The sequence below is a fragment of the Clytia hemisphaerica genome, unplaced genomic scaffold (genome assembly GCF_902728285.1).
Source record: "Clytia hemisphaerica strain Z4C2 unplaced genomic scaffold, Clytia hemisphaerica genome assembly, whole genome shotgun sequence".
NCBI classification, from domain to species: Eukaryota; Metazoa; Cnidaria; class Hydrozoa; order Leptothecata; family Clytiidae; genus Clytia; species Clytia hemisphaerica.
Window position 1 is genome coordinate 407,937 of NW_027104547.1, and position 8,853 is coordinate 416,789.

Genomic DNA, 8,853 nt, shown 5'->3' on the forward strand with positions numbered 1-8,853 from the left:
AAAGTGCCACGATAATTTTTATTCGACTAATTTTTCCTTTTTATTTATTATTTTGATTTTTATTTTTCGACTAACATTTTGTAAAAATATATAACCTACAAGCTGTAAAATATTTTCTAAAGAATTTTTAATCGACTAATTTTTATTTATCTACTAATATTTGTAAGAATATTTAACCTACAATATGTATAATACTTTCTAAAGTAATTCAAGAAATGAACTATTACTAAAATTGAAAAACTGACTAAATTTTATCTCAGTGTCCTACTCAAATGATTATCAAAGTAAAGTTGCATTCAACGAGAAAAATCCAGAATAGCATCCCAATTATCCTATGCTCGATTGATTAGCATAAACTGGCACACTAGGTAGTACACCTGAAATGCTTTATTCTTTAAAAAAAATTTCGGTGACTCGACCAATCCATTTCCTCGTTGTATCTGGTTGTCCTGCCCACTAAAACACGGTTGAGCATATGTTGACCTGAGTTGTCCTGTTTGATCACTCGACACGAGAGAAAGTTGTATATAGTTGACCTAATTTGTTTTCTAGTTATAACATGGTTGTCTCGCTTGGATTCCTAAGATATCCGTGGTAGGATAACTGTTTTCTATAGTTATAACATGGTTGACCCGCTTGAATTCTTAAGTTGTACGGATGGGATTCCGAAGTTATCCATGGTTGGATAACTATGGTACAACAAGAGTCCGATTTACGAGGTTGAACAGCTTGTGTTCAACTTGGTTGCGCGCCCTGTATTACCGTGTAATTCCTAGAGTATCCTAAAGATAACTGCGCGTATTCCAATGACTTTTACGCAGTGATAAAAACCTCTGCTCTGACCTCCATGAATGTAAGAACCAAGCATTAACTTGTATCAGAGTTTGTATTCCAAAGCAAATATTTCTTGTACTGCCCATTCTTCTCATCAATTCTTCAACTTGGAACAGTTTCACATCTCAATAGAATGTTAATACCATTTTGCCAATCATTTAATGTCCAAAGTTATGGGGATGTAGCGTTTTCTTCATGTCAAGCAAATGTCTCTAAAATCTTTAAGTTGGTTGGTTTGGTATACGTATACGTTCAACAGGTAGAGGGCAAAGTGATCGTTTGTCCTTCTCTCGTACCCATGTTGGGTTTTTAGCTTCAACCACTGTTCCACTGTCGAATGGTTGTCTGAGTCATCCAAATATTTTTATCTTTCATTTTAGATTTGCTTTTTCTAAATATTGCTAACTGTAAACAATACGTGGTAGATCGATTCATAAAAGGAAATAAAGATAAGACACAAAAATTGAGATTTCCAACTTTGCATCATTCTAGCTCATTACATCAAATTTGACTCTCTAATGTATATCCAGTAATATCTTGACAATCCCATCGAAATATACTCTCAAACTTGGTAAAAAAGTCCAATATATATTGCTGATTCGATTCCCATATCGAAAGGTAATGATATGTTATTTCCAAAAGAAATGTACTCTTTTTTGAAGACACTCTAGCAGAATTTTGTCCGCTATTTGCAATGTTTTGATTCTGAGATTTTTGACTCGATCTCGCGCCTTTCTAACCGAGTGCGAAAATCTCATCTTGGGTTATCGAAGCAAAAAAAACATTCACTGTGGTCAGGGACTGCCCCTTTAAAGTCTTAAGCAGTCAAGGACTATTGCGCTTTTATCCTAAATAGGCTAGAATATTTATCCTAGTTTGCAATAGTTCTTGACTGTTATGCATATATTTTCTTATGAGCTTACTTTTTATTAGTCACTTGATTACGAACTTAAAATATCATATTTCGAGCCATTTTCATTCAATGTAAAGGCTGTAAAGTTCGTATTTTACAGACTTTGAAAATATAGTAAACATAGTATTTCAAGTTGTTCGAAAAATGTCGAAATACACGTTTTTTTTTATAAGGAAAGTTAACTTTGCTCTGAGCCTGGAGTACCTTACTCTTACAGAGAATTTCAGCCTCAAAGTTCCTTATCGAGTTCCTTATTTTTGACACACCCTACATAGCTGCTAAGTTTGGATTCGCAAAAATTGGATTCCTTAAAACTGTTTTCTTATTCTCAGCCTGAGCAGTTCCTTAACAATTCCTTATTTTTTGGACCATTTTCAGCCTCGAGTTCCTTATAAACGTGTTCCTTATAAAAAAAAACGTGTATCATATTTCGATACATTTTCATTAAATGTAAATATCATATTTCAAGTTCGTTGACAAATGTTGAAACATAAAATTTCCAACATATTTCCCAAATTGAAAATTGGACTTTCCAAATCCATTTGAAATATAGTGTAAAGTTCTAGTTTACACTATATTTACAAGTTAGGAAATCTATGATTTCGCCCAGTGTAGAAGTCTTACTTTTGGTACAGAGAAACAAAATGTAAAATCAATTCTTTAAAACATTAAAACCTTTCTTCTAAAACCTCAAGCCTTATCTTTTTTAATATTATACAAAGCTGCCCATACCATATTACACTTCAAATAAACGCCCCTCCTAATGGGAAATGTTTTTGTATACGCCCTTTCGAATAAGTAATAATTAATTTAGTTAGTCATTTTTTTAAAAAGCATCGTGTCTAATTTGTGTCCTTAAATCAATTAGAATTCCAAATCTTTTTCTTACTGGCAGATATTCTCAATCTCATTATTTATGGCTTCTACGTTGGTTGCAGGCGTAGGATTATGTACGTTGGTTGAAGGCGTAGGATTATGTACGTACGGTTGCATCAATGCAGCAGCCGAGAAATTGAAATTTGTTTGACTGAAAAAAAGAGAAAACAATCATGAACATTTTCCCCTTTAATTAAAACCTAGAGAAACTCAACTGGACCAGACTGGCCATGAAATAATTTACAACAAATTTTAATTTCAGTTAACTCTGTTTAAGATATTCATGTATAATCATTACTTTCAAGTTTGGGAGTTGTTGGTTCCATTGAACAATACATTAGCTAATTTTCGTTGCATTGATCCTTCTTGGGGAATTGGCAGTTCTGGTGAATTTAAGCAGGATCAGGTTCTCTACTATTCATAAAAAAAATAGCAATACTTTAAATTTTGCTCACTTCAGTTAAATAAACTAAAACAACTCACTCCTTAGATAGATTGTCCTCGATCCATTGAGGACAAGTAACTCTTGCTGATTCTGTCTTGACAATAGCTAAAACGATTTCACAAAAAAAACTATTGAAACCTCCTTCAGAGCCTATCGAGGGATCAAAATCGATTATATCGATCAAACATTAAGTAACGAACTTTGGTTCTAGTATTACTAAGAAACCTTCTCAATTATGTGATGTCTAAAATAATATGAAAAAAGATTCTTTCTAATATTTCACTTTGTAGATATTCTTGAAAAGAAAGCAAATTAATCTCCTATTACCTTGTCACGCATTAGCTCAAAGACTATAAAATCGAATTTGTTTCTACCTCTTTAGGGTCAGCCTGTTTCTTTGGTAAGGACGCAGGGCTGCCAGTAGCAATGGAGTCCAAATCAGTCTCAAATTCTAAAAGTAAATAAATATCTCTGTAACGCATTGAAGTTCACGTTCATTGAATTTACCTTAAAAGCAGTCTTGAAGTTTTAAGAACCAAATCATGAGAAAATAAAACAAAGCCAGGAAGTGATATCTTCAGATTTTGCATCACCTTTCCACAAGTTAGAGATAAGTTTGATTGTTGGATTATTGCTCTCTGAAGTGTCTTTGTGAAAACAAAATACAACAAACACTGGGTATAAAAATTCATGCACACTTGTCCAAAGATTTACAATAAATCACAAACCTTTATCAATTTTCCTCTTAGCTACTTTTCGGCTAGCCTTTGTGGTAACATCTCTAGGTTTGGGTGGTGCTATTCTGTTATAGTGATCATAAGCTTCACGTTTAGTATCTAAACTTAGAAAGATAAATTGATTTGAAAAGTCACTTGCTCCTTGAAGGGGAAATCAATTAAACTGATGATGGAATATGAAAGAGCTCATTGAGACGATTCCAAAAACATATGGTTTATAGGAGTTTACTCTTTTCTATACCAAATAACGGCTGTTTGAAAATTCTTTGTAGTTGCTATGGTTACAAAAAATTCTTATTACATAAAGTAAAAGAGAGAGAGAAATTACCTAAAGATATGACAATTTAAGATTTCTAAAAATGGGTCCTGACACGGTTGTTATGTTGAAATTCTATTGTTTTTAACAAAAGTCTCAATTATCTCGACTTTTGGAAATATTAAAATTAGCCACCCTTGGAAATCAGTTTTCACACAAGTGTAATTTAAAGATTTTTTTACTATACCTAGTAAAAAATATATTTAACCGGGGAAGGTTAACTAGGAAATAAAAAGGCAAATAAATAAAACCTACTAAAAACAAGAAAGACTTTTCTATGACTTCCAGTCTTGCATGAGACAATATCTCAAACAGCAGGCACACCAGTCGCTGTTGCACCCCATGAAACATTGGTATCATTTACACTGTTGCATGTTAGGCCGCTGTCATCCCAGTCTATGATAACCCAACTCATTCTGTCCTATAACATTAAAAAAGAGAATTTGATAGAATGTATTTAAAATAGGTCACTTTTTTAATTAAAGCAGGCTAGCTAGTACATCAGAGTACACAGCTTTTTGTACAATGCAATTGGTTCTCTTTGCTTGACTGTAGGGGCCTGCACCACTGAGTGCAGAGAGAAATGAATCTTAAATACAGGTATTATGGGTGTAGCGCTCTCTTCTATCCATGTATATGTGATTTAAAAAACGAGCTATAGAAATTTATTGAAAAAAGAAATAATTCAAGAAAAATTAAATACTTTACCGTGTTGTTTCTATTTTCTAGACTGAAAAAACATATTTCGTCCACTTGCAAAGTGCTTTGAGAGAAGTTTCCATCATGTATTACTATTTAAGAGCACGTCCTTTGTTCACTAGATGTACATTGAACCAAAATGATGCATGGAACATTTACAGTTCCCCTTTTGAAATGAATTTTCTGGAGTTTGATGAATTTTTATTCAAGGGTAGGAAACCCAGGAAATATGAACAAATATGTTTGCCTTGTGCTCGAAAGTATTATGCATAATGACTAATAAGGTTTACTCTACTTGTTAAAATAAGCAAAACACCCTTTACTTCATTAACCCCTAGCCTCAGTGAAAAAAGATCCTTTAATTAGGTTTTTATGCCTCCATCTTTGTACAGTTACCCAATTATGGCACACAGTTAAGTACAATATTGTATATGATGAGATTTCTTTCAACTTAAATAAATATAATGAAACAAATGAATATCTAACTTGAATATTAATGAATATAGTCACCTGGGGGTAATAACAAGGCAGTTGAAATGAAGGGGATATTGACTTGTACTGTAATAACTTTGATTATATTTTGACTGAATTCAGATATCAAAATACTATGGTTTGAAATCAAAATAGACTTATTATCAAACAACTTAGGCACGATGGGTACCGGGTATGTGCAAGCCATAAGGTTCCCTTACCCACCCTCAAAAGTCTTTCAAAGGGATACCAAAACTATAAAAAGGCCATAAATAAAAAAATGGAGTGAAAATAGATAGAAATCTTGAGAAAAAGTCTCTATAAGGGTTTCAAAAACATCAATTTTTTTATTTCTCATTTTAGGAAAATTCTCTTTAAGCTAAGGGTCCAAAAAATGTCCATATATCCAGACGATTTCAATCGAACGGAATCGACAATCGAACCAGTCGAACCAAATCGAACGCAATCGAATCTCGATCGAATTACCGCAATTTTCAGATTCGATTGTATAAATAAAAAACTTATTTCCTTGACTTTATTTCAATGTCCTAGTATGAACACCAAGCTCAGAACAGAAATCAAATCACTCTCCTCCGCTCCACAAATTTTCACACACAGACAAGTTCCATGAGAAAGGTCGAAAGTTTTTTACAAGAATAATAGAGGACCATTAACAAACACATTATTAGGTTATATAGACACCACTCTTCATAAGTCCAGTAGTCTAGCAGCGCAGGCTGGGTAGATGATTTAATTTGCTTGTCGATCATTCCAGTCATAATAAATACCATCTAATGCTAGCATAATATGGATGGTCGTTTGGCTGTTTGGAGTCCATACATATCATATTGTGATTGGTGAAACATGGTGAACCTGGGTGAACTTGAAAATTTGACTACTACTGTCTTGGTAGTGGAAGTCGAGTGAGAAATTGAAACTGAAAGTGAACCGATTTATTCCGATTCGGAATCAGTAAACAAACAACCCCTCTATCATATTCGCACTCTTATTTTCTTATCTCACTTGATGGGGTCGATAGTAAGTCAGTTTTACTGTCATTGACCTTTACATGAGAAGTACAATTACTTGTTTCACTGTTCTTTAGCAAATGGAAAACAAGCGCACGAAGTCTGTGCTTTTTTGTTGAAGATATGACCGCGAACTTGATGTTACCGTCGATAAAGATTTCAATGAACTGTATAAGAAAAAAGCAGTGACCCGTAAACTTTAAGTTTTGCCCTATATCCTGCCCTATTCTTAATGGTTTGCCAAAGTCTTCCACATTCAAGTACAATTTCATTCACGTTTTCAAAGATGGATTGGACTTAATAATGAATGACTTGAAAAGAGTGAAACCTTAGTAAAGGTTCTAAATAAGCCTTGATGCTTTAATGTGCAAAATATTATGACATACCCAGTCTTTCTTTTCTTTGGACTTGACGTATGTTCTTTTGCCGTTGAAATTGAACTACGCCTGGACGTACTTGTTTCGAATGAAGATAAAGTTGATGGTAACCTATATAAAGATTAAAAAAACAAAATGTGTTTCTTTGCAATAAGATCAATGAATATATTAAGTCAGTTACTAACTCAATACTTTCCATTGGAAAAAGAAAAAAAGTAATTATAGCTAAACCAAGCCCATCTGCATTCTTAAAAGTTTATTTACAAGTTCTGCGAAACAGAAAATGAAGGAAATTCATATACTTACGTGTTGTGTTTCATTCTTGGAAATAAATCACGGAAGTTGAGGAAATCCTTCATCTTACGTTGGCAGGCTTGGGTTTCAATTTTAATCTGGCCTGCGTCCTTGATTTTATGTGGTTTGCTTCTTAAATGAGTATCTAGACGGTCATAAAACTTGTTGCAACCCCGGCACAACTTCGGTCTTGTGCTATCATGGGCCTTTAATCGAGTGCACCAATTGTACATCCTGTGTAAAGAATGAAATATATCTTGAAAAAAAAATGATCCTATACAGTGATATGAAATATTTATCCTACAAAGGAGATCGAGATTCCATTCTTTCTTTGTATGAATAAAAATATTAGGGCTGAGCTCACTTCTGAGGTGTCAATAATAGAAAATACAGTTATCTCGATACCATGGGTGTCTGTTTTCGATTAAATTAAAATGAAGTACCTGTGGCGATAATTTTGCTCCATCTGAGCCATTTCCTTATCCCACAAGTGGTGCTTGCTCGTGAGGTGGGTAGCGATATTTAGTCCATAGAACCCCGTAGGGCAATCTCGGTAAGGACAGGTCGTTTCCAGCTTCTTGCGTCCTTTAGGGGTAACGTATTGCTGTAATAACAATAATATCACGATTTTAAATTTAAAATGACTGGCCATGGAATAAGGGCTATTCTTTTTGAGCAACTCAGTCACCGTCTCATCCAGTTCGCTGCGAAAGATGACAAATAAATAAATGAAAAAAATCAATAAATAAACAAACAAACTTAAAACTAGAACGGAAGTGACAAGATAAAATTAGAAAATTGATTATGCAAGGATGACATGAAAGTGAACACGGCGGCAAATTCGCTGTCGAATTCTCCCACTCGCATGAAAATTCGAAAGAAATAGGCGCTATCATCACGGCACCGACAATACTACTGCGGCCCGTGATCTGTGAAGCCAATTGTCTTTCGGCTACGGTAATTTATCTTTTTCATTTCTTTGTAAATTTTGGCGGTAAACCAGAGCGGGTCTCTTTTTTTATAAAGGAACGCTTTAGAATCGAGATACGTCGCTCGGAGATTATTGATAGCTTACAGCCACGGTCGGCTTCATGGAAATGTTTTGCGAAAACGCCAGGGGACGTCACTTGATCTTAGAGCGTTACCGTTCAGAACCAAACTGAAGCAAACTTACCTGCCGTGCAATAAAATCAGAAGGCAACAACTTAAATCTTTTTGAAATGGCTGAAAGAAATGATAATTTTTGGTATGGCAGGGAGAAGAAATTGAGAGAACTGGAGGTTAAATGGTTTAAAGAAAATAATGGAGATAAATGTCCAGACTATAGTATGAATGGTGATTTAGATGGGGGTTTGGAGAAAGTGGTTGGCAACCGTGTGTTGTTGACTGGTCCTCTTCTTGACCATGTTCTCTGGGATATAGGGATGGGGATGTACGAGAAGTTAAGAAGGGGCCATCTCACCCATCTTGCCCCCCCTTTAACTACGTCAATGGCTATCCAGCTTTTCAACCACTTCAGCACCTTGGTAGTTGGTTACGGGGGAGATATAAAGAGGACGGCCAAGGGGAAAACATTCATCTTTGTTGAAAATATGGATGGGGCCAACAAAATCTTCCACCCCAAGCGCTTTAATGGCACCTACGTTTTAGCTAAGCGCAGGTATGCTGACAAGATTGATGAAAATAAAGTTTCGGTGTCAACTTATACTGGTAGTGCAAAAGTTGTTGTTAGTTTGTACACCCCTATCCGCTTCGAGTATAACGAGAAGAGAAAAGTTTTAAAGACATGTTTTTATATTCAGAGATACAATGAGGATGACTTTCCAGTAGACAAAACACTACAAGCGTTAATGAATCAGGAAA

General features: G+C 34.7%; 1 long non-coding RNA gene across 2 annotated transcripts; it reads right to left on the reverse strand.

The window, feature by feature from the left end:
- Positions 1-3,043: 3,043 nt before the first annotated feature.
- On the reverse strand, positions 3,044-7,215 carry LOC136822699 (uncharacterized). Of its 2 annotated transcripts, XR_010848930.1 has the most exons (6): positions 7,003-7,215; positions 6,706-6,807; positions 4,377-6,486; positions 3,797-3,909; positions 3,443-3,519; positions 3,044-3,173 (listed from the first exon to the last, which is right to left on the reverse strand). It is a non-coding gene; the product is annotated as an uncharacterized lncRNA (long non-coding RNA). The 2 variants fall into 2 exon arrangements; XR_010848929.1 differs by having other exon boundaries at positions 3,797-4,542.
- Positions 7,216-8,853: the final 1,638 nt, after the last annotated feature.